The sequence below is a fragment of the Chlorocebus sabaeus genome, chromosome 12 (assembly GCF_047675955.1).
Source record: "Chlorocebus sabaeus isolate Y175 chromosome 12, mChlSab1.0.hap1, whole genome shotgun sequence".
NCBI lineage: Eukaryota > Metazoa > Chordata > Mammalia > Primates > Cercopithecidae > Chlorocebus > Chlorocebus sabaeus.
The window spans coordinates 95,343,464-95,370,289 of record NC_132915.1 but is presented as its reverse complement, the minus strand read 5'-3'; the positions used below and the strand labels follow the sequence as shown (position 1 = coordinate 95,370,289).

General features: G+C 44.6%; 2 long non-coding RNA genes and 1 pseudogene across 2 annotated transcripts in view; 2 read left to right on the top strand and 1 right to left on the bottom strand.

Annotated features, from left to right (window-relative positions):
- Positions 1-26,826, top strand: part of LOC140712985 (uncharacterized) — a 270,725-nt gene that overhangs the window by 61,133 nt on the left and 182,766 nt on the right. The gene's annotated exons all lie outside the window — the stretch shown is intronic.
- LOC140712986 (uncharacterized) overlaps positions 1-26,826 on the bottom strand; it is a 269,029-nt gene that overhangs the window by 64,130 nt on the left and 178,073 nt on the right. The gene's annotated exons all lie outside the window — the stretch shown is intronic.
- On the top strand, positions 9,755-10,436 carry LOC140713019 (uncharacterized; annotated as a pseudogene).

Here is a 26,826-nt window from a genome sequence, read left to right as displayed (position 1 = left end):
TGTTCAGCTTTTTGACCTCCAAAAATTAAGAGCCCATTTTGGAATCTGACGACCTGCCTGATTCAGAGACAATCTGTGTTTGGTTCTACTCTGCTGCTTCCTATGTGACTTTGGGAAGTTCCCTTAGCCACTTTGAGCTCAACTTCCTCAACATTAACCAGGAATAAGTGCCACCTGTCTCTGCTGGTTAACGCTGAGGACTGAAAGGAGAACCTCCACAACGCCACTTGACAATGCCACCTGGGGGAAGCCCCTCAATGCGGGGCTGGTAGGATCATCTGAAGCTAAGTACAACTTTCCTTTCCACTTTTCCAGGCTCATTCTGCATACGATTAGCAAGGAATAGCGAATAAAGGAAACCAAAATACTTGCCTAATTTTTTATAAGAAAATTTTAAAAAGTGGGGGTGGTAGAAAAATAGGAGGGAGACGAGGGGAAGAAAAAGCAGCCGGTCACAAGTTCTAGTCCAGGGCTCATCCCCGGTCTCCTCACTCAGGCAATCACCAGTCCCCACCTCCTGGGGAGGGGGTACTTTCTCTGCGGGCTTCACCCACATGGAAGGCACTGCCACAGGTGTTCAGAATCCAGGAACACCTTGAAATGGGCAATGTGCTTTGGGTAGGAGACCTACAATTTCCTCAAAGAAACCACGGCACAAAAGTGACCCACAGAGGAGGTAACCAACGGCTGTAAATACTTGGTGGCAAAAACTGATGTCATACCTTCTGTACAGGAGACACACACCCAAATAAAACTTGTCAAAATAGCAGAGAAAAAAATACAGCAGACATCCAGTACCATTCTGTTACAGAAATATTTATATCCCAAAGCCAGGGACCTCTCTGGAACACTGCCTTTATTTCCATGTTTCTTGGAAGATGTTTGAGTGCACTCACATGTGTCTCAACAAACTTCCAGTCCCTGCTCTAAACCCTGTGGCTCCTCAGCAAAACCCAAAGACAAGTGTCCGTTTTCCTTCCAAATGGGAAATTTCCTGACCTACCGAAACCAGCATCAAATCCACTTATTATGAGACAGCTGATTACAGGTGAAGCCCTCCAGTCCCAGGATGACTCCCCTCCTGCAGGAGCGGGAAGGATGGGCATAACACTGGCCTTCCAGACCACATCTCCAGGCAGTTCAAAACCATTGCTGCTAAGGTGAGCCATGATAAAAATCGAAACCAAGTATCTCTGAAAAGTGTACATGTCAAGAGCCACACCTCGAACCAGACTCAGCAGAAATGGACGTTGCAAGGTTTGTTCAGAGACCTCCTCTCCATGCCCCCTCTCCCGGGGACCTCCCTCCTTGCACTAGGGGCCCACGGCCAATGGACCACTCCCTTACCTCTAGCCCAGTGCATTTTCAGGAACAGCTCACAGACTGTACCAGACCCTGAAATGTATTCACTGAATGCACTATTTCTTCAAATGATCATAAATCACCTGACTATAACAACAATTGTTTTAAAAGTGTTCTCTCTCTGTGTTGGGAATCGTACCATGAGTTTGAGCAAGCAGCTTTGCTTCTCTCTACTGCAATCCTATCATTTGCAACATGTTAACAATTACTGTGTTCACCCATAGCATTGTTGTAAAAAGCCTTAAGACCCACTTCATGTAGCCTGCCTGGAGCACAGACCCTGTCACATGGCAAACGTCCACTGAAGGTGAGTTATCTGTAGCTATTAGTACCTAGCACTCCAGTGAACAAAAGGAGTCGATCAGGTCTCATCGTATCACCATGAAAGGATGTCCATGTAGACTGCACAGTGGGAGTAGGGGGACTTAGTGTTTATCAGGTACTATTTTGTATTTTACAAAGTGTACATACATATTTGTAGGTACACTGGAAAAGATCTGGAAGGAAATACACCCAGTGTTAAAAGTGACTACCCCAAAGACACATTCATCCAAACACACAACAGAAAAACACTATCTTTCTGTCTTCCATATCATTTGAACTATTTTCAATAAGCATCTATGGCTTTTGTAAAGTTTTTGAAAGGAATTTATTGCAATTTTTTCTGGAGAAACAAGCAGGAGCATGAGAAAGGTGGAAACAGAAGGTAAAATGGAATGGGACTCAATGGAATTGAGTCCAAGCCAGGCTCAGCAGGCACACGAACCACGCACCTCTCACTACAACTCAACACCAGCTCTCTCTTCTCTTGGCCCAATGGCCCAAGACTTAGAGATAAAATGTTTTTTTGCGATCACATCAGTCACACCAAGGAGCTTGGAACCACCCTTCCAAACTCCTCTGGTTCTGTGTACCTGCCCGGGGCTGTTAGCTTTCCTCCTGTGTCTTTGGCTGGTCTGTAATCCCCTAGTGGTGGAAATGCACCCTGACACTTAGCCATCATCCCCACAACACTCAGTACTGCATAGAGACCAGGGCAGTGATGTCCACTCGGACTGTGATTCTACTTATACAGCAAAGGACCAGGGACCAGATGTGATTTGTCTTTGGTAACTCACCAGCTGTTGCTTGAACCAGAACAAAGCCAGGTCTCCTGATGCCCAGAAAAGAACTAGTGCCTCTCCCACTAGAAAAGTGATGAAAATGTTTTGCTTGCTGTGAAAAGATGCACTACTGGAGAAGATGGGTGCAAGTTCTCATGGAGGCACTCAGCCCAGATCACCAGGAAACAGGGCTGCCAGATGAGACACTCTGCCCAGATCACCAGAAAACAGGGCTGCCGGATGAGACACTCGGCCCAGGTCAACAGGAAACGGGGCTGCCGGATGAGACACTAAGCTCGTCCACCGGAAAGGAAATCTGCCTGGGCAGTGGAGGGAAATTCACACAGCGCAAGGACAGCAACAGCATGAACAAAACAAAAAATACCTGCCTGGAAAGCCATAGCCTGGCTAGCAAATTCGAAACAGAGCCACAATCCTAGCAGCACACATCACTGCAACACAGAGCTTCAGTCAGTGTGCGCACACTTTAAGTAGAAATGTAAAATATCCATGTTTTTGGAACAAGCGGGCTATTTTTGTGTGTGTGTGATGTCAAGGAAAACAGCTGAGAAAAAACTGTTGGCAAGGAAATAGAAATAGGCGCCCTTACACATTGACAGTGAGATAACGGTATGGCCCTAACGGAAGGGAATCCAGCAACACCCATCAATATTTAAAAAGCGCAGATCCCTGGATCCCACAATTTCATTTCTAGCAATGCATCCTATGAACATATTCATGCAAATATGCAAGAATTATGTACAACTCAGCATTGATTAATCCAGACGGTTGGGAACAGCCTAAATACTTACCAGTGGGGAACTGGTGGAGAACCGTGTTTATCTTATGCCAACATCTGTGTTTTTAAAAACAAGACACATAGGCTGGGCACAGTGGTTCATGCGTGTAATCCCAGCACTTTGAGAGGCTGAGGCAGGTGGATCACGAGGCCAAGATATCCAAACCATCCTGGCCAACATGGTGAAACCTCGTCTATACTGAAAATACAAAAATGATCTGGGTGTGGTGGCGCACACCTGTAGTCCCAGCTACACAGGAGGTTGAGGCAGGAGAATCGCTTCAATCCAGGAGGCAGAGGTTGCAGTGAGCCGAGATCACGCCAGCCTGGTGACAGAGCAAGACTCTGCCTTGGAAAAACAAACAAACAAACAAACAAACACTGGCAACAGTGGTCACAGGGCAGTGATGGGAGTAGGACTGCCTTTCACTCTCCAGTACGTTTTGAATGTCACTCATATTACATATTCAAAATATATGACTACAGCAAATATTTTCAAAGTAACTATGAAAAACTGGGAAAATAATATCATCTAACACACAGAACTGCTGTATAATTAAAGGATGGAAAATCATTAGGCACTATCAGAGTTCAAAGGAAGAAAGATTAATTCTAGCTTGGATGTCAGAGCGGGGATCATGGAAAGGAAGTGAGTATTTCAAGTCTTGAAGGATGGAGAAGATTTAAAGAGGCAGAAGTGTGGAGATGATGTCCCAGAAGGAGAGAAGAACATAGGCGAAGACGATGAAGAGATGAGAAGGTATAAATTCTAAGTGCAGCTGTCAGGCTGGGCTTCAGAACAGGGCTTAGGCAACAAACTGGAGTGCAAGGCTCATGGCGGGAATGGAAACACTGAAACCCAAACTTGCATATCACGACCTGATCATGAGCCTAGAATGCCAAGCCAGGGAACCCGTCCTTGATCTTAACAATGAAAAATCACTGGGCCGGGTGTGGCGGCTCATGCCTGTAATCCAGTGCTTTGAGAGGCTGAGGCGAGAGGACTGCTTGAGGCCAGGAGTTTGAAACCACTCTGGACAACACAACAAGACTGTCCTTACAAAGATTTAAAAATTAGCTAGGCAGGATAGCACACCTGTAGTCCCAGCTACTCAGGAGGCTGAGGCGGGAGGATCACTTGAGCCCAGGAATTTAGGGTGACAGTGAGCTGTCATGGCACGCCTGCATTCCAGCCTGAGCCACAGAGCAAGGGCATGTCTCAAAAATCAAATCAAATGAAATAAAATCACTACAAGCTTGTATAGACATAAAGTATAATATCATGCCATATATGATTTAATCCAGCTATATAATATAAATTAGAGGGGGGAAAGAGAAATTAGGAAGCTATTATAAGAAAACAAGACTCAACTAAGACATGAGCAAAGGCCCTGTGCTCACAGCACTATCTTTATATAAAGGAATGAACTACTACATTTATTTTCATGGCATCACCAACTCAGATACAGGCTACAGTATTCTGGAACCATCTCTGTATCAGTCAAATCAGATGGCCATAACACCTTAGGCAAATACCATAAAAAACACTAAAGGCTGTGTGGTTTAAACATTAGTTTATTTCTCACAGCTCTGGAGGCTGGAAGTCCAAGATCAAAGTGTCGGCCAACTCAGTTCCCGGACAGGGACCTCTTCCTGGCTTGTAGACAGCCACCTTTCTTCTTGTTTCCTCACACCAGGTCAGTGCGAGCTCTCTGCTTTCTCTCCCTTTTTTTTTTTTTTTTTTTTTTTTTTTTGAGACAGTGTCTCACTCTGTCACCAGGCTGGAGTGCAGTGGCACAATCTCAGCTCACTGCAACCTCCGACTCCCTGGTTCGAGCAACTCTCCTGCCTCAGCCTCCCGAGTAGCTGGGATTACAGGCACGTGCCACCACACCCAACTAATTTTTGTATTTTTAGTAGAAACAGGATTTCAGGATGGTCTCAATCTCCTGACCTCATGATCTGCCCACCTCGGCCTCCCAAAGTGCTGGGATTACAAGTGTGAGCCACCACTCCTGGCCTGGTTTCTCTTCTTCTAAGGGCACTAATCCTGTCAGACCAGGGCCCACGCTCATGACCTCATCTAACCCTAATCACCTCCCAAAGCTCCTTCCCCCTAATACCATCACACTGGCAGTTAGAGCTCCAGTACTAGAATCTGGGGGAGACATAAACATTCAGTTTATAACAATGTCTTTTCAATCCTGTTGAAAAAAACAACCAAATGAGTAGGCGACAAAGTACCTTATATGTAAACAAGTCAGGACTTTTCATATTTCTGCTAACACATTTAGGTCAATTTAAAATGTCTGATAGCAAGAGTCAGAAGCAGAGACAAATGAAAGTTAATTATTCTGCATTTTAGGCCCACATTGAGCTGTCTTCCAATGACATTGTGGCACAAAGAACACTGCTTTCTATTCCTGGTTTTGCCACCAAAAAAGCTGGAACATTTCCCTGTATTTCCGTTTATCTCTAAAATCACTCTGTTGACCTAGCAGAACTCCAAGGTCCCTTCCATTCACAAATTCCACAAATAACTTCCTACCAACAGAGGCTACACAAATAAACTACACTGACGAAGGGGAAAGGTAACACTAGCAAACAATGAGATACACTCAAGGTAAGACGTAAAGAGAACTGGATCAACCACAAACTGGTGGACGATGAGCCGGCGGTGCATAAAAACACATTCCCTAAGGATGGACAAAGAGGCAATGGCGCCGAGGTAGTATTGTTGAAGATTTCCTCTTTTAAATCTTCAAGATAAATGGCCCCATTGTTCATATTCATTCTGATTCCATGTGAATGTGAAAACTTCCTCCAGGGGACACAGACATCTAAAATCTTCCCAAGGTATCCAATTTGTCACTTGATGTTTTTACTGACAAGAAAAATGAGGGACTGAATATATAAACAGACCATGCCTGATCATATGTATAAAGACAGAACTCAGACCACAACCTATGGCTGCCCACCCAGGAAACCAATCCCCTATCTACAGTCAACAGCCAGGAGGCCAGCCAGGCTAGCACATCAGACAGGAAGCCAGACTGCTCTCTCTCCACAACCCAGAAACTAAACCACAACTCTGTCCCAGGTGACCAGGACTTGACTCAAAACTGACAGTCACCCTAATTTTGGCCCCTGTTTCCAGTTAGGATCATTCAGAGAAAGCCAAATATGCCCCTAACCAATCACATAGGACACCCCACTTCTGCACAGTCGCCTCCAGCCCCCACAACAGCCTCCACTGGGAGCCGTTCTTTCCATCCTGAAGCTTCCTAACTCCTCATCCGCCACTCACTTGCATGTCAGTCTCTGCCACACGCAAGTGACGGTGCCGACTCTCTTGCCACAGCAACTCTGAGAAAGTCGCCTCTGCCTGTCTCATGTGAGCGGCTTTCCTTCATTTTCCCCAAAAAATAAGTCTTAAATGAGGGGCTTCTCACTATATGGCCAAGCTATACAATTCAGAAGCCCAGCATGGCAGATTCCAAGCCTGGAAAGACCATACACCCCTCAGGTCCTCTTTCCACAAAACACAGCTTCCTTCAGTTCTTCAGTCACTCCCACCAACCAGGGAAGGAACCACGTGTTATGGAAAGATCAAGGGCCTTGAAGTCAAACTTCTGGGTTCATCAAGTACTTCATCTTTCAACTTAAGAAATGACATGGCCTTGGCCAGGCGTGGTGGCTTGCACCTGTAATCCCAGCACTTGCGGAGGCTGAGTTGGGTGGATCACCCAAAGTAGGGAGTTCAAGGCCAGGGTAACAAACATGGAAAAACCCCGTCCCTACTAAAAATACAAAATCAGCCTGGCGTGGTGGCGTATGCCTGTCATCCCAGCTACTCGGGAGGCTGAGGCAGGAGAATCACTTGAACCTGGGAAGCAGAGGTTATGGTGAGCCGAGATCGCACCACTGCACTCCAGCCTGGGCAAGAAGAACAAAACTGTCTCTAAAGCAAAACGAAACAAAACAAATGATGTGACCTTGAACAATTTTCTCAACTTCTCTAAGCCTCTATCTTCAATAACATAATTTTACCTCCAAGATTGCATTAAATGGAATCCCACAGGAAAAACAGCCGACAAATATTAGGGGCCCAACAGCTGTGCGCTGCTACTGCCACCCCACTTTACCCCAAGGGAGAAGCGCAAGATGTCCAGAAAAAGCCTGTTCATCCCTACACCTCAGCATCCTGTGTTCACACAAGGCGCAGTGGCATCCAGACTTACCGGGGTCACCCAAATACAAGCCATGTTTTGGTTTTTCAACTTAGGTACACATGGCTTCTAACGTTCACCATATATGATCCATAATTTAGAAGAGATTTTCCTACACTACCCTGTGGTTCTACTTTAGCAGACTTAGATGTGCCATAATAGCTCACTCTCTTAAGCCCTCTTCAGTATCAAAAACAAAATTTTCATCTGTAACACAGTTATCAGCAGTGAAAGTGGAAAACGTACCTAGGAGTCAAAATGACCCTCTGCCCCGCCCCACCCTGCCCCACCCTACAAAAAGCTGTTCAGGAGTATTTGGGCTGCTTATGAGAACGCTGTCTGTATTCCCAGGGACAGACACATGCCTACCCTGGTTAGAAGCTGCGCAGCTCACCCTCCAGGGTAGAAAGCTCCCCACAACCCCTACCCAAGAAGAGAAGCAAATGGGGTGGCCAGGCTCCAGGATGTGGACTGTTTAGTGTGGTTTCTGCAGTCCAGGTCACCGCCATGGGTGAAGCTCTTCCTTCTTTTCCACCCAAGTGGCCAAGGTCCTACGGCTGCTGTAGGGCCTCTTCCCTATGAGTCAGCCCAGGCATTCCCCTTCCCCTTCCTTCTGTTTTTTTGAGACGAAGTCTCGCTCTGTCACCCAAGCTGGAGTGCAGTGGCATAATCTTAGCTCACTGCCACCTCTGCATCCTGGGTTCAAGCAATTCTCTTGCCTCAGCCTCCCAAGTACCTGGGATTACAGGCACCCGCCAACAAGCCCAGCTAATTTTCATATTTTCAGTAGAGACGTAGTTTCAACTTGTTGGCCAGGCTGCTCTCAAACTCCCGACCTCAGGTGATCCACCTGTCTCGGCCTCCCAAAGTGCTGGGATTACAGGCATGAGCCACTGCGTCTGGCCGAGTCAGCCCAGCCATCCTGACTTTTTGTTCTGGCAAAATTACTCTCTTCCACGTCTACCTTCCAAGTAGCTAAATCAGAGATCTGGCCTTGGGTCAGGCTTGAAGAATCCCTGTTTTTGGTCTTCAAGAGGTCCTACCAGGTTCTGCGACAATTCCAAGACTTGTGTTCTTAAAGAGGAAAGAAACCTCACATACACGGCTCTCGCAGAGCTCAGGCGAGCCCGTATCGGAGGCAAGGCTTGGGAGGCGGCCCTAAGGTTTGGGTGTGCCATCTATGATAACAGCTAAGAGATCTGAAGCTAGCTGTCTGGGTTCAAACCTCAATTCCAACAGCACTGGCTGTGTGATGTTAGACGACGTCCTCAGCCTCTCTGTGGTTCAGTTTCCTCACTGTAAAAGGGCCACAATAAGAGAGCTGCTCTAAAAATTAAGTCAATTAGTGCATATAAGGTATTCAGAATAATGCTTGGCACATGGGGGACTTCAATAGACACATGTTGAACAGAGTAACTTAGCAATTAGTAAATATACTCATGCAGGCCAGGCGCGGTGGCTCATGCCTGTTATTCCAAAACTTTGGGAGGCTGAGGCGAGAGGGTCACTTGAGCTCAGGAGTTTGAGACTAGCATGGGCAACACAGCAATATTCCATCTCTAAAACTGTGTGTAACATACATGTCTATATACACTCAAATGTTCACAGTGTATTTATAGTATACAAAATAGCTGGAATACAGAGTTAACTATTCACAATGGTTACTTCTATAGAAGGGGGATTGCAAATTTCAGCTTTTTACCCCACACATATATTCTTGTATCATCTGAAATATTTAAGCAAATTGTATGTAGAAATTTGCCCTGAAACACATAGCAGAACAATGTAGTTTTCACTCAAAAATCTTCAAATCGTGATGGAATTGTCCTGTGAAAGTAAAGCTATAGAGATGAAAAGCCTCCCTCCAGCCTAAATGCTCGTTCATATGGCCTATAGTACACAAACCAATGCAGACACCCCAATCCTTTCCCCACTGTCATAAGAATTTTTCAGTGAACTGCATTCCCCTTTACAAACTAGATGATAGTTAGAGTTACCAGGCAAGAACGTGGATCCAGTTCTGCTTTTTCAAAGGCCAATGTTCCTCCCATAATAGCAATGCATTCTTCAACCGGTCAACTGCCCCCAACACCTGAGCTCTCTGTTGTACACAACTCAACGAGGCCTGGGAGAAAACAGGTGCAAGTTTCACTTAGTAACAACACATCCCACCTGATTCCTCTGCTGGGCTAGTTCTCAAGTCATCTTTTTCTAAGCTTTCATTCGGCTCTACCACACGTACCTAGGCTGGGTAAAACACTTTACCGGGTTTTTTTTTTCGAGACGGAGTTTCACTCGGTGGCCCACGCTGGAGTGCAGTGACGTCATCTCGGCTCAGAAGCCAGCGCCCGGGTCCATGCAGCCCCCTCCGCGGCAGACGCGGGGAGCCGGGGAGCAGTGGGGACAGGCCCCTACCGGCAGGGTGACCGGGACCCCCGCGCGGTCCCACGTGGTATCGCAGCAGGCGCGAAGTCCCCGGTGCCACCCGAGGCCGAGACAAAGCCCAGGCGCAAGGACTCCGGATCCCGACCTCGGACCCTGCGGAGCCCAACTCGGAGCCGCCACGCCCGGGGCAGAGACCCCCGCCCGGTCCGGAGACCTCGTTGCCCGTTTTCACCTCAGACCGCCGCCTACGAGTGCTCGCTCCTCGCCGCGGCGCCTGGGCCGACTGGAGCGCTGCTGAACAGCCGACAGAGCCGCGGCAGCCTCAACAATGGAGTCCCGGGGCGGGGCCGCTGCCGCGCGTTCAGCCCGTGTTCCACGCTCAGGATCCGGCTCGGATCAAGGAGCTGCAGCTGGCACGAGGCTGCGGCCGGAACACACACCACGCTTTGGCACAGGGCCCCGCCTGCCGCCCGCCGCACCGCCTCCAGCAGAGCCGGGCGTTCAGGGCCCGCCACCCGGCCAATGGGGAGCGATCCGCGCGGAGAGGGCGGGGCCTAGGGGAACAAATGGAGGCTGGGCGGGGCGGCGCTGGGATTGGGCGTACAGGTTTCCGCGGGAGGACCGGACCCAAGAGCTGGCCGGATCCTGGCCTCCTAGAAGACCCAGCTCAACGTCCACCTGCAGTCTGCTCTACAGGACGCGCTCATCTCAAGCCCAGAACTCAGGCTTTTAGGGCAGAGAGCGAGAGACAGGCTTGCTTTACAAAAAGTGAAACTGAGGTCCAAGGAATAGGATTGCCTGCTGCCCGAAGTCACGTAGTCCCATTCACTCATTCACTTTGTGATTCAGCAAACATTTGGAAGCACGTATGGTGGGCTTTAGGACTGAAGTAGGGAGAGGCGCGGTGGCTCGCACCTGTAATCCCAGTACTTTGTGGGGCCGAGGCAGATGGATCACTTGAGGCCTCGGGTGGCACCGGGGGCTTCGCGCCTGGCCAACAAGATGAAACCCCATCTCTGCTAAAAATACAAAAACTTAGTCGATCGTGGTGGCGCATACTTGTGGTCCCAGCTACTGGGACCTGTGTAAAACAGGACCTGCACCCTGAAGGCACTCACTCGGGGAGGCTGCTGGGATGGGTGGATGCACATTTAAGGTCTTCATGGTGGCTGGGGCTGACCCCATCCCCATCGCTCTTCCCACACACACCTGAACACTCATCACTCCCACGCTCGCACCCACCACTGAAAGCCTGGCCCCTAATCTGATTTGCCTCACAAGGTCTCCAGATGAACAACGCATGCTTCCCTACCTCTCCCCTGCTAGGGCCCCACCGTGTTCTGGGATGTACTCAGGGATCAGGAGAACAAAACCTCAGGGAGTGAAAGGACATTCCAGGGTGCAGGCCTCTGCATCCCCCTCCATGCCCTCACCCCTGCCTGACACACCCTCACCCCTGTACCTGGCCAGCTCCTACCAACCCTTAAATTCTCACCAAGTTCAGTGGTGTCAGCCACACCCTAAAGTGGCTGATCCCCCAATAACCTATGCCCTTGCATAGTCTTCCTGACCTTGGGTACGAGCAAAACCGGTGACTGGCTTCTAACCCATAGAGCCTGGCAAAAGCAATGGGATGTCACTGTCACAGTGCGTCACCTTCTCACACTTGAGAGAAAGGTTCCGCCTGCAGGCGCTGCCGGAGGGAGATAATGTGCTGAGAAAAGACCTTTGGAGGGGCCCCGTAGGCAAGGAAGCAAAAAGCTGGGCCCTTGCCAACTGGGTCCCAGGAAATGGATTCTGCCCTGGTGGAGCCTCAGATGAGGATGCAGCCCAGCTGCTTAGCGTGAGATCCCAAGCACAGGACCCACTAAAATGTGCTCAACTCCTAGTTTGCCAAAATTGGCTTAAAAGTGTGTGTTGTTTTAAGCTTCTAAGTTTTTAGTTATTGCCTGTGAAAGTGTTAAAATATGAGACAGTAACTTAGGTCCCCTCCCCATCACACACATTCTTCTTTCTGGCATTCATCACAATTATAGTTATTGATTGAAAATCTCCCTCTTGACTGGGTGCAGTGGCTCAGGAGTTCCAGTCCAGCCTGGCCAACATGGTGAAACCCCATCTCTACTAAAAATACAAAAATTAGCTAGACGTGGTGGTGCAATCCTGTAATCCCAGCTACTCTGAAGGCTGAGGCAAGAGAATTGCTTGAATCCAGAAGGCAGAGGTTGCAGCGAGCCGAGATGACACCATTGCACTCCAGCCTGAGTGACAAGAACAAAACTCTCTCTCAAAAAAAAAAAAAATTGTCTCTTGCCACTAGCATGAAGGTCCCATGGGAAGAAAAATGGAAACTCTTTCTCATAACAGTACCCCAAATGCCCAGCACGGTGTAGTTCTAGGGCAGTTGGTCGATGGTGGACGCTGCTGGTTGGAGGGCCCAGCTGGCCCTCCCAGCTGCCTTCTCCCTGGTCAGGTTCCATTATAGAGAACAGAATAGTTTCTTGCCTTTCTGGAGTCCCTCTTAGTGGGGATTGGCCAAGTGACATTGTCCTGCCCCGGGACACATAAGTGGAAGTTGGCTGAAAGGTTTCCAGCCATGGTGTGCTGGGGCGATTTGAACCAGGACATGAGAGCTGACCATCCATTGTTTGAGAATTCTGCAAGTTGGTTGTTCAACACATTCAATACTTCAAAATATCAAATAATATAAACTCGCAAATTAAAAAATGCATTAGACTAGATGCAGTGGCCCACGTCTAACACATTGGAAGCCTGAGGCAGGAAGATCACTTGAGCCCAGGAGTTCAAGACCAGCTTAGGCAAAAAAGGAAGACCCTGTCTCCACAAAAAATTTTAAAATTAGCTAGGCATGGTGGTGTGTGCATCCAATCCTAGCCACTCAGGAGGCTGAGGTGGGAGGATCGCTTGAGCCATCTGTTCAAGGCTCCCATGAGCTATGATAGTGCCACTGCACTCCAGCCTGGGTGACAGAGCCAGACACTATCTCAGAAATAAACATATTTCATATATCAATAAATTTATAATAAATGTATATTTATATATACATTTATGTATTACAATTATATATTTAGACATAAATATATATTTCTTGTTTTATTTATTCATTTATTTTGAGACGGAGTTTAACCCTTGTCACCCAGGCTGGAGTGCAATGATGCAATCTGGGCTCACCACAACCACCACCTTCCGGGTTCAAGTGATTTTCCTGCCTCAGTCTCCTGAGTAGCTGGGATTACAGGCACACACCACCATGCCTGGCTAATTTTTGTGTCTTTAGTAGAGATGGGGTTTCTCCATGTTGGTCAGGCTAGTCTCGAACTCCTAACCTCAAGTGATCTGCCCACCTCGGCCTCCGAAATTGCTGGGATTACAGGTGTAAGCCACTGTACCCAGCCTATATGATATATTTATATATTATAATTATGTATATTAATTTTATATAATTATATATAAATATAAATATAAAAACTTTCCTTGCCTTCTCTTGTTTCTACCTACAGTCAGTCCCATAACTTCAAATACATGTAATAATTTCAAAGTATATTTATATATTTTTTTTTGTTTTTGAGACCGAGTCTCACCCTGTAGCCAGGCTGGAGTGCAATGATGCAGTCTCAGATCACTGCAACCTCTGACTCCCGAGTTCAAGCGATTCTTCTGCCTCAGCTTCCCAAGTAGCTGGGCTTATAGGCTTCCAGCACCACGTCCAACTAATTTTTGTATTTTTAGTAGAGACAGGGTTTTGCCATGTTGGCTAGGTGGTTTTCGAACTCCTGACTTTAATTTATCTCCCACCTCGGCCTCGTAAAGTGCTGGGAATACAGGCACGAACCACCTTGGCCAAAATATTTTTCTGTTTCCAAGCACTTTACATGAGAGGAAAGCGGAGAATAAATCATCTGACACTCTACTGTAAAAAAAATCTTTGTGCCTCTCTTCTTTTCATCTTTCCTAAGGGGACATATTACCAAAATGTCTTTAGGTTGAGGTCCCCACGTGAAAACTTTACAGGGTGCTGTGTTCTCAGCCACCCTCCTGTCTTTTCCTTGTCCTGGTATTTTAGAACTGTCTGGGGATGACCCAGGATACCCACAGTGGCCATGTCTATTAGAGGGTCTAGTGAGTATTAGCCCCGGGGTCATCTCATCGCCAAGGACAGCCTCAGGTAGGGGGTAGAGTCTCTCAGGGGAGCAGCTGGATGCTCTTGGCCTTAGAGGAATCTCCTGGTATAGTTTCATCTAAAATGGTGACCCCTTTGGGTTATTAAACTTTTAGGACATTAAAATGAATGGACAATACAACGTAATGTGATTAAAGCTAGGTCATTAAAACTGTTCCTCCAGCCGGAGTTTTTATTCCTCGGAGACACATTGATGGTCTGCCAATGGGATACTGATATTGAGAGGAAAAGCCAGAAATGATTTCTGCTCTCTAGATTGTCTCAGACTTGTGAAGAGAGAAAAACTGTCCCAAAGGACAAGGAAAACCCACCCCAGAGAGGATGTGCAACAACCTGAACATGAAAATGCACTGAAGGCACACAGGAGGACAAAGAGCAGTGCCAGTGCCTCCTAGGTAGTCACTGAGTACTTTACTGAACAGGATGGGTGTCCCGAGGGATAGAATGGCCTGCCGTGACACTTAGAAAGGTCTGTGTTGGAGTCAGCACTGCCCCTCCCTGAATTTGTTACCTTGAAAAGGCTTGTCGGCTGATTTGAGTTTCAGTTTTTCATTGACTGTAAGATACATTTTACCTGTACAGCTTGAAAGATAAACATACTATTTCCAAAGAGGCAAAGTAAAATGATGTATTTTATTTACTAAAAATTCGTATTTATTTCTTCCCCGGAGTGAGTGTAGTAAGTTTTAAAGGTCTGTTCTTTTTAAGGGTAATTTCAAATGGAATTGTAGGACTTAGCTTTGTCAATGCTACCGGTGAAATAAAAGTGTGATAGATAAATTGATGATTTAGAAAGATTCACCAAAATGTCAGTTTCCCTCTTGTAGCATGGTGAAGAATTAATGACAGTGGACACATCTGTATCCTCTTCTCTGGATATCTGAGGGTTTTGTTTTTGTTTTTGTTTTTTTTGGAGACACTGTCTTGCTCTGTAGCCCAACTGGAGTGCAACGGCGCCATCTCTGCTTACTGCAACCTCCGCCTCCCAGGTTCAAGTGATTCTCCTGTGTCAGCCTCCCGATTAACTGGGATAATAGGCACCCACCACCACACCCAGGTAATTTTTGTATTTTTAGTAAACACGGGGTATTAGGCCTGGCACAGTGGCTCAGGCCTGTAATCCCAACACTTTGGGAAGCCAAGGTGGGCGGATCATGAGGTCAGGAGGTCCACAGCAGCCTGACCAACATGATGAAACCCTGTCTCTATTAAAAATACAAAAAAATTAGCTGAACCTGGTGGCAGGCACCTGTAATCCCAGCTACTTGGGAGGCTGAGGCAAGAGAATTGCTTGAACCTGGGAGGTGGAGGTTGCAGTGAGCCAAGATGTTGCCACTGCACCCCAGCCCAAGCAACAATGTGAGACTCCGTCTCAAAAAACAAACAAACAAACAACAAAATGACAGAGTTTTGATATGTTGGTCAGGCTGGTCTCAAACTCCTGACCGCAGGTGATCGCCCTCCTCAGCCTCCCAAGTTGCTGGGATTACAGGCGTGAGCCACCATGCCCTGTCCACTCTATTTTCTTTTTATTTCCTAAATTTTAATGTGTTTGAGTTTGTCTGTTCCTTTATTACTGTTTTCTTACATAAAAGAAATTCTGCCTAATCCTTCGTAAAAAAAAAAAAATCTTCCTGTGACTTCTGAAAGTGTTCTGGTTTAATCTTTCATATTTGAATGTATAATAAGTTGATTATGGTTCATGGAATAGAGAAGAATGCAATGCATTTTCCCAAGTAGATGCCAGCCTGGTTTGTCTCATATTTTATAATGCATGTGATTTCTTTTTCTAGTCTATAGTGCCTACTCTATCATTCATCAACTTTCCATATGAATGCTGGGTCATTAACACTTTTTTTTCCCTTTGATCTGCTTGCTCATCTTTCTGCTAATACTGTGCTGTCCTGAATATTTTCCTTTGAAAATCTTAGAAGTATGTTAGACAAGCCATCACTCTTTTTTGAGATGACTAAAAATCATTAGACATTTGTCATTTTTACTACGTAAGAAAAAGTAGTTTTTCTTGCCTAAAAACAACCTGAGCTGGGAATTTCTGTGATTTCATAGGAATAACATCTGGAAGTCGTGATATAAATGTCATTTTAAAAAACATATGTCGCATTTCCTCTTATTCTTTTCTACCTTGATATTGTGCAATAGAAATTTTTAAAATTGTGGCATTAGTATTACCAAATATCAATTATTGGTTTGATTTACTACTCAGTTAAATTTAATGAGCCTACTCTGTCTTGGTGTAATCACATGGCATGGGCTCAACTCCTCAGTTAACATGTGACTGCACGTGTAAAATATTGTCTACCAGGGAAACTCATTGAACACTTAGTGTTCAGACTGTGTTTTGGTGTCTGGTTCCCTAAGCACCACTGCAGTGACACAAAATAATGGACCTTCAACAGAAAAACTTTTGGCAAATATATTGCATAAGCCATTTAGATGCAGTGAGTCATTCTTATTACTTGGGTTGGTGGAATCCCTTTCAAAATGTAAATTACTAATACAAACAAAGATGGAACTTTGTGAGCAGACATTTTTAAGAATAAGTAGTCTCAGGACTGATAATATTAACTCCCTTATGCGCATCAGGTAGGACTTTATTATGACAGATACTAGAAATGTACAAAGTGAAGTTAAAAGGTAACTCCTAGCAGCACATCTTACTCCCTGGATTCTCTAATAAGATGGGTGTTTCTACTTTGCTGTTGCCTTTTTGAATAGTTCAATTCTAGCATTCGTACTGCTGTGTGGGAGGGAGTATGTGTGAACAGAGTAAGAGTTGTGACAATCAAGTCACAGAATAAATGCTTGGAAATTTTAGATTCATGTAAACAGCTTATGGATTGAGTATAGATTCCCAGTGCTGTCAGTCCCACCCATCCTTCTATCCACATGTGTGGGATGTTCTAGGACTCCGTGGCTTTTGAGAATGTGGCTGTGAACTGTACCCAGGAGGAATGGGCTTTGCTAGATTCTTCTCAGAAGATTCTCTGCAGAGAAGTGATGCAGGAAACTTGCAGGAACCTGGCTTCTGTAGGTGAGAATGACAACACATTTCACTTAATTACAGAACTATTTCCCTATCATCAGTGCTATTTGTGATTTGGAATGTGGCAAGGGAATGATTTGGTGAAGAAATCAGGCATGGGCACTGTGTACAATGAACATTAAATCTAGTAATGTTTCTATAGTTTGTAATAATTTGTGAGAATTTTGTGGGTCTGTATTTTAGGAAACAAATGGAAAGGCCAGAATATTGAAGATCACTTTGAAAAACCTGGGAAAGAGATAAGATAATTTGCACTGAGAAGAGGAAATAAAGTCCTCTGAAGGAATCTTAGCTTGTCATGAACTTAAAAACAAGCGATCAAAACAAATAAGAGTCACTTGAAATTTATTTCTTTTTAGAAAAATTTCATCCAAAATGTAATGTACTTCAGCGTAGCAGTCAGTGTTTGGAAAACAGTTTACTTGAAAATAGTACTACAAAATTGTGTACATGAATGTTACTAATTTGGTCATAGCCATGCAGGTGGTAGCTGTGTTTTCAGTAGTAACCCATTTACTTTCAAATAATTCAGTCATGGCAAAAAAAAAAAAAAAAAAAAAAGCATTTTCCTTGGTATTGGTAGCAGTGTAAGTCAAAGACCTATTAATAAGTAGAAAGTTATTAAACCAAGCTATAATAATGTGCTTGTCATTTTTTTTTACAGAAATCATATGATACAGAGATTGTGTGAAAGCAAAGAAGGTAGTCAGTATGGACAGTTGCCAGCCAAATTCCAAAACTTGATCTGAATGAGAGCATTTCTCCTGGATTAAAGCAATGTGAATGAAGTATTTGTGGAAAAGTCTTTGTACGTCATTCCCCTCCTTAATAGGCACATCCTAGCTCACTCAGGATACAAACCATATGGAGAGAAGCAATATAAATGTGAACAGTGTGGGAAACTCTTCGTTTCTGTTCCAGGTGTTAGAAGACACATGATAATGCACAGTGGAAATCCAGGTATACATGTATGATATATGGGAAAGCTTTTTATTTTCTCAATTCAGTTGAAAGACATCAGAGAACTCATACAGGAGAAAAACCCGATAAATGTAAACAATGTGGTAAAGCGTTCACTGTTTCCGGTTGTTGTCTAATACATGAACGAACTCACACTAGAGAGAAACCCTACGAATGTAAGGAATGTGGAAAATCATTCAGATTTTCTTGTTCCTTTAAGACGCATGAAAGGACTCACACAGGAGAAAGACCCTATAAATGTACCAAATGTGATAAAGCCTTCAGCTGTTCCACTTCCCTTGGTTACTATGGAGACATTCATACTGGAGAGAGACCCTATGAATGTAAACAATGAGGCAAAGCCTTTAGTGGTTTGAGTTCCCTTTGTAACCATGGAAGTACTCATACTGGAGAGAAAGCCTATGATTGTAAACCATGTGACAAAGCCTTCAGTCGCCTCAGTTTCCTTCACCTCCATGAAAGAACTCATACTGAAGAAAAACTCTATGAATGTCAGAGATGCGGTAAAGTCTACATTCGTTCCAGTCACCTTACTCGCCATGAAAGAAGTCATGATATAGAGGCTGGGTGTAGTGACTCAGCCTATAATCCCAGCACTTTGGGAGGCCAAGGAGTGTGTATTGCTGGAGCCCAGGAGTTTATAACCAGTTTGGATTAAAACAATGTGAAACAACCTGGGCATCATGGTGAAACCCTGTCTCTACAAAAACTAAAATAATGCCAGGCGCGGTGGCTCACGCCAGCTACTCAGGAGGCTGAGGCAGGAGAATGGCGTGAACCCGGGAGGCGGAGCTTGCAGTGAGCCGAGATCGCACCAGTGCACTCCAGCCTGGGCGACACAGCGAGACTCCGTCTCAAAACAAATAAATAAATAAATAAATAAAAATAATTAGCTGGGCATGGTGGCACATTTCAGTGGTCTTACTTCTTTTTCAAGGACATAAAAAGCAACGGGGCGTTGGGGGAAAGCCCTCTGCATGCAGATCACCAGGTCAGGAGATCGAGGCCATCCTGGCCAACATGGTGAAACCTCGTCTCTACTAAAAATACAAAAAGTAGCTGGGTGTGGTAGCATATGGTTGTAATCCCAGCTACTCAGGAGGCTGAGGCAGGAGAATCACTTGAACCCAGGAGGCGGAGGTTTCAGTGAGCTGAGACTGTGCCACTGCACTCCAGCCTGGTGACAGAGTGAGACTCCATCTCTAAATAAATAAATCAATAAACAAACAAATAAATAAATAAAGCCCCTTGAATGTAAGAAATGTGGTAAAACATTGACTCTTTCCCATTCCCTCATAAACATGAAAAGGCTCACACTGCAGAGAAACCTTAAGAATGTAGGAAATGTGGTCAAGCCTTCAGATGTTCCTGTTTTTGAAGATTTGGGAGGACTCGGAGTGGAGAAAAGCCTTTTGAATTTAAATTTGTGGTAAGGCCTTCAGTTGTGTTAGTTCCATTTGAAGACTTGAGCTCCTTCCTGAGAAAAACCCTATGAACGTTCAGAATGTGGGAATGTTTCATTTCTCTCATCCCCACTCAAGGACAAATGAAAATGCACACTGTAGCTGGCTGGACCTTGTAAATACAAGAACGTACACAGGATTAAAACTCTAATAGTTTAGAAACTGCAAGAATATTTTCAGTTTTCACATTTACTTGAAAAGTCATGTGAAAACTCCCATGAGAAAGAAGCTCTATAAGTGAAGCTTTTCTAATTTGGAAAGCCTGATGCAAATTAATTATCGTGCAGTGTTTGAAAAAAGTGTATGAAATGTTACACAAGTTACAAGTATATTGCTTTTATCACTGACTCATTCTTAAAGAGTCTTGAGAATGCATTTCACGTTGTTTTGCAGGGAAAGCTTGAGGTGAGAGTTCTGTAAATGCTCTTTAAGCAGTAGTACTTGAGTTTCATAGATAATGAGATTAAGTTTGTTGGTAGAATTTTTGTCTATTCATTTGATAATTTGCTGGATTCATGGTTGAATTTTGATGTTTTTCTAATATGTAGGTAAGTTCAATTTTTTTATTTCATTATTATCTTTTTTTGAGATGGAGTCTCACTCTGTTGCCCAGGCTGGAGTGCAGTGGTGCAATCTTGGCTCACTGCAACCTGCATCTCCTAGGTTTAAGCTATTCTCCTGCCTCAGCCTCCTGAGTACTTGAGACTACAAGCACCCGCCACTACATCCAGCTAATTCTTTGTATTTTTAGTAGAGACAGGGTTTCGCCATGTTGGCTAGGCTGGTCTTGAGCTCCTGACCTCATGATTTGCCTGCCTCAGCCTTCTAACGTGCTGGGATTACAGACATGAGCCACCGTGCCCGGCCAGGTAAGTTTCATTTGTATGTATTGCCCTGTGATTAATGGACCAGTGAATAATGATTGTGAATTGTTGAGATAGTGTTACTAGCCTCATTTGGTAACTTTGATTATGCCTTGTTCATTATACACATTCCACATTTCTTTATTAAAGGAAAAATTACTCTTGATGCAAAGATGTTTCTTTTTTGCTAATACTGAGTTGGTATTAATTCCTAAGTGTATAAAGTGTATCATGGAGTATCATCTCGTGAGTTATTTGCATCTGTTGCCCTTTATTCTTTATTATTTCTGTCTGTTATTTGGATCGTTCACTTTGAATGAAGGAGAGAGGACTGTCATAGGACGATACGTTGTAACCAATCTGAGGGAGGAAGCATTCAGTCTCTCAGTCACATATGATAACATTGGGCTTTTCATCGATGCCTTTGGTATTGTAGTAGATCGTATTACACCATTAAGGTATAGTAGTTTGTATATTGTATTTTAGAGTATTACAGTCTTACCAGTCAGTGTCACATGATTCAGTTCCCTACCAGCCAACAGACAAACCAATCACGTACTCCTGTAGGAACAAAGGAACATCCTCAGCCGGGCACAGTGACTCACGCCTGTAATCCCAGCACTTAGGGAGGTCGAGGCGGGCGGATCACGAGGTCAGGAGATTGAGACCATCCTGGCTAACACGGTGAAACCCCGTCTCTACTAAAACTACAAAAAATTAGCCGCGCATGGTGGTGGGCACCTGTAGTCCCAGCTTCTAGGGAGGCTGAGGCAGAAGAATGGCATGAACATGGGAGACGGAACTTGCAGTGAGCTGAGATCACGCCACTGCACTCCAGCAAGGGTGATAGAGCGAGATTCTGTCTCAAAAAAAAGGAAAAAAAAAAAAGGACTATCCTCACTTTTTTAATGTGATACCACTCCCTGCTCCCAAGTTCATCCCTGTTTGGGCCTGTGGGAGCTTACGCCATCTTCCTGTATGTAATTAATAACTGATGTCTGGCTTCTCTGTTTAGTAATAGATATTATGTGTTTAACGGTGCCAGTAAACCTAGGGTGCGAATTCCTTCCTCACCAGTGGGGTGCATGAGACGCTATTGAAACAATTGGCAACGCAACACGAATGAAATGGACCAGCCCTCATGCAGGTCACCTGCTCAACTTGACCTACCTGTTGTCGGCTGATGGTTCTGTAACACATCAGCAGTCACCTGACTCAGAACCGTGAGCTGACGATGGGCCTTCCCTTTGTTCTGCACAGTGTTTTGTGGTCTTCAGGTGTTGTCATCTTCTCCCACACTAAAATGCTCGCATCTCCTAGACATGAATGTTTAATTGCACCCCAGCATGACATGTGGCCTCTGCTTAACAGGCAGTTTTGGGGCCCTGGATTATTAATGCACAGAAGTGCAGCACATAAGCCGATACTTAAGTCCTAATTAGCAAGAATCAGGCTGTATCTCTGTAGTCCCTGCATCTACTCTGGTCACCATCTCTGTATGCTTAGGGCAGCCATATGAACATTAATAATTACTGTACACTCCAAGACAATAGTAATTATGTAGGAAGAAGTAGTGGCCTTGTTTGTTTTTTGTGCTGCTGCTCTCCTTGCTGCTGTCCCCTACACCCTCCTGATGAGGTGTACATCCATGGCGCCTCATGGTTCAAGAGAACTAGTAGATGGCTCACAAGAACACTCTGTCGCTACTGTCTGTGCCTCTGTCACAACAAATATCCTGATCCTTCAGTTTTAAGGGTGCAGGGCCATTTTCCTCCCTTTCTTACTGGTAGTTCTCAAGATAACTGTATGATATGCTGGGAACGCAATATCCTGATAATCAGGTGACATTGGTCAGAACAGCCCAGGCTCTGTTATAGGCCCTGCTCGAAACAGAGTGGCCTTTAACGTTTGTGTCCAGCAAACCACATCGTGGGAGAAAACCCAACGTGGGCTGCTTTCTGGGGTCCCTCAGTTGTAGTGCAAGTGAAGGGTTTACAGTCAAAACTCCATCCATCTGCTCTGGGTAGCCTTCCTGATCTTGTGGTAGCGGTTCATATTGAATCCTAGGCTTCTGTTGTTTTTTGTTTGCTATTTGTAAGTAATAAATTCACTTTATGGAATTTATGTATGAATGTGTTTGGTCTCATTGTACTCAGAAAAGTTGGTAGCCATTGCACAGTGAACCTGCTTCATAATTGGTGAAAACACCTATGCCCCCCTTGTGCCACAGCAAGGAGGTTAATTCAGCCAAACATAAACTTCATGTTCCTAAAACCCTGTAGCACAATTATTACAATGTGGGAGGCCTTTAACAATGGTGATGCTGATTTGAAGAACTCTGAAGGAAGAAATTTACACAAATGGGTTGGGCACACGGGAGTCCCTCCTAACTTAAAGCAAACCTTACTCCCCTCTGCCTAAAAAGAGTGGAGAGGGCAGGCACGGTGGCTCCGGCCTGTAATCCGAGCACTTTGGGAGGCCGAGGTGGGCAGATCACAAGATCAGGGGTTCAAGACCAGCCTGACCAACATGGGAAAGCCACATCTCTACTAAAAATACAAAAATTAGCTGGGCGTGGTGGTGGGCACCTGTAATCCCAGCTACTTGGGAGGCTGAGGCAGGAGAATTGCTTGAACCTGGGAGGTGGAGGTTGAAGTGAGTCAAGACCATGCCACTGCTCTCCAGTCTGGGTGACAGGGCAAGACTCCATCTCAGGGGGAAAAAAAAAAAAAGTGGATAAGAACTGAAACAGGTTTAAAATTTCACCTAATTGGAAATGCAAAGTTTACAAAAATAATATTTCAAATAAAATGCTAAATGATTGTTCATTGAATTTTATGCCTCCAAAAAGTAGGTTGTGAATTTACTTCCACATCTGTTGAAAGCCACCAAAGTTGGGAAGCCTGCAAGTCTGAAATTCACATGTAGCTCAAATAAGAATTATACCTGGGGATACCCAAAAGTTTAAATATGGTATCCCCTGTGATATTATGAGGAATTACTGTACATAAAACAGGTTGCCTTCCTTTAACTCTGTAAATAATATTATCTTGCCTAAATTCTCCAAAACGCATCGCTCTGCAGTATCCTATAGTGGATATAGGTTTCCTGACCAATGAGCACTAAAAGTAAGTGTGTGCGACTCACCTATGTTTATCAAAATGGAAATCCCAGAATCCCACCAGTTAGAACAACATGACACAATGTCAGGTTTTTGGAATATACAGGTTTTCTGTAAGGTTATTAGGTATTGATTCCATTTTTAAAGTAGATATCAATATTTTTAGATTACCTATTTCTCCTATGTTTTAGTATTAATAGATTGTGTCTTTTAATTCATCCAGTTGGTCTAATTTACCAAGTTTGTGGGTTATGGAGATTGTAATATTCTTTATTATTTTATCATCCCTGGGCTCTCTAATATAAAGACCTCTTTTAATTCTTCTGTTATTAGGTTGGTGCCAAAGTAATTGTGGTTTTGGACGGTGAATTTTAAATTTTTGTAACTAGGCTGCAACACATGTTTATTAATCAAAATAGAACCCATTACAATGCACTGGGCACAGCGGCTTACACATGTAATCCCAGCACTTTGGGAGACTGAGTCGGGTGAATCAGGAGGTTAGGAGTTTGAGACCAGCCTGACCAACGTGGTGAAATCCCGTCTCTACTAAAATTACAAAAGGTAGCCAATGTGGTGGCAAGTGCCTGTAATCCCAGCTACTCAAGAGGCTGAGGCAGGAGAATCTCTTGAACCCAGGAGGCAGAGGTTGCAGTGAGCCAAGATTGCACCTTTGCACTCTGGCCTGGGCGACAGAGTGAGACTAGGTCTTAAAAAAAAAAAAAAGAAATCATTACATTGAACACATTTTTGCCAATGAGAAATAAACTTGTTTATTCCCTGCTTTCAGGGTTGGATGAACACTTGGAAAGCATTTTCTGCATCCTACTGGATGTGTGTTTTCCCTGCAAAAAGTTGTCAAGGTACTTAAAGAAGTGGTAGTTGGTTGGTGAGAGGTCAGATGAATATGGCAGATGAGGCAAAACTTCATAGCTCAGTTTATTCAACTTTTGAAGCCCTGGTTGTATGACATGTGGTCATGCGTTTTGGAGAACTGGGCCCTTCATGTTGACCAGTGCCAGCTCCAGGTGCTGCAGTGTTCCATGCATCTCATCGATTAACTTAGCATACTTCTCAGATGTAATGATTTCACCAGGATTCAAAAAGTGTAGTGGATCAGAAGACCGGCAGCTGACCACCAAACAGTGACCATGACCTTTTTTTGGTACAAGTTTGACTTTGGGAAGTGGTTTGGAGCTTCTTCTCAGTCCAACCAGTGAGCTGGCTGTTGTATGAAATCCGCTTTTTGTGGCATGTCACAATCTGATCAAGAAATGGTTCATTGTTGTTTCATAGAACAAGAGAAGATGACACTTCAAAAGGATGATTTTTAAAATATTTGGTCAGCTCACGAGGCACCCACTTATCAAGATTTTTTAGCTTTCCAATTGGCTTCAAATGCTGGATGACCATAGAATGGTCGAAATCCAGTTCTTCGCCAACTTCTCGTGTATCTGTAAGAGGATCGAATTCAGTGGTTGCTCTCAATTGGTCGTTATCAACTTCTGGCCCAGAGCTTGGGGCTGAGGCTGCCATGACCACCCTGTTCTCTACTTTCTGTTGCACTTGGGCCCAGAGGCTGGGGCTGAGGTTGCCATGACCACCCTGTTCTCTTCCTTCTGGGGCCCCCAGGAAGCTCCCAGGACTGAATGATTCCCACAAATACAGTGGTCAGGATGGGAGGGCTGGAGGTCAATTACCTCCCCCCCCACCACAACCAAGAGGCCCCCATGGAGGTTGGCCCCGAGATGTGGGTCCCTGTGGGATGCAGGCTCCCACGGATACTTCAGGGGATGAGCACGGGTCCTCCTGGCTGACAGGACCTGGTGGGCACTGGGTGTGCGGGGCCTGTACAGGTGGGTTGGACAGAACTGGGCCTAACCAGGGAGCCGGAGACTGGTGTGTCTTCCAGATTTCCTATGAGATCCCCTATCTGGTCATAGATGATGGTGATTGCTCTGAATCCCTGTAAGGTGTTAGGTGCTCCTTTCTTACCAAGTTTATTTTGTTACCTGGTAGAACTTGGCTCATAAAGAAGAAAATGGTGAAGAGGAGGACAGGAATCCTCATGGCTGAAGAAAGAAGAAAGTTTGGCTTCATTTCCAGGAGGCAGAGAAAACTTCCGTCCGTGGCTCTCTAGCACCAGTGGAATGTCTCTGTTTGGATAAGAAGAGCCTTTCTGTACGTCATTAGGGATATTCATAGATAGAGGTGTTCTATGCATGCACAATTGCTTTGATGGGAGGACTGATGTGGGTGCACAGTTTTGGCCAGAAAACCTTGTTAAATGGGAACATAAGCTACACACATTTTGGCAAAAGATGAAAGTTTATGAACAAACAACCATTTATATTGTTACAATAATTTAGACTGTGTTGAGAAACCAGTTGCTTTCGTTAATGACCAGACTTTTTTTAGAGAACACTTCCCAGACTTTACTAGCCCTGCTAAGAATTAATCACCCCACTTGCTCCTGGTCTGAAACCCCAAAGTGCTTTGTTGATGTTACAGTGCTTACTGCCTTGTATGTTAGATTAGTGAATGTATATTTGCCTCTTCCACTACTGTATGAGTTTCTTGCTTTCTAGGACAAGGCTATATTCCTCAGAGCAGAGGAGGGAGTTGAATCATGCGGCCATTTATTCTCAAATCCTCTTCACCAAGTGGAACAAAACAGAACAGCGAAAGACCACTGCACATGGAAGCAGGAGGTCTGGATTTGGGTTCTAGATCTCTAGATCTATTACTAACTGGAGGTATGGATATAGTCAGGAAAATTGTCTTCTTTAGGAGCTTCCTTGATAGCACCTATAAATATTGAGATCTGTTGGATCTAGATCAGGGGATTCTCAATCATTAATATGCATAAAATCAACTGGAAGAGTTGCTTTGGTATACAGATGCTTAGTTCCATCTCATGATATTTTTACTGTTTTTTAAAATTGATCTAGTATTTTTCATTAAATAATGTAAACTTTCTTAGTCTACATCTAATACAACTCCCACCGGCCTACAAATACATTGAATGATATTAGCAGCAGAATCTTTAAATAAAGTAACCATATACAACTATTAAACCACTTTTTTTCATTACTTATTATTTCATGCTGTTTGTCACCATTGTCATCATAATTAGCATCATCCTACATCGCTGAACACCCATTACGAACCATATGGCATAAACATTTTTCCTACTCGTAAGGAGCATATATTCTCTATATGCATATGAAATTAATGTCTGAACAAAGTGGCTTA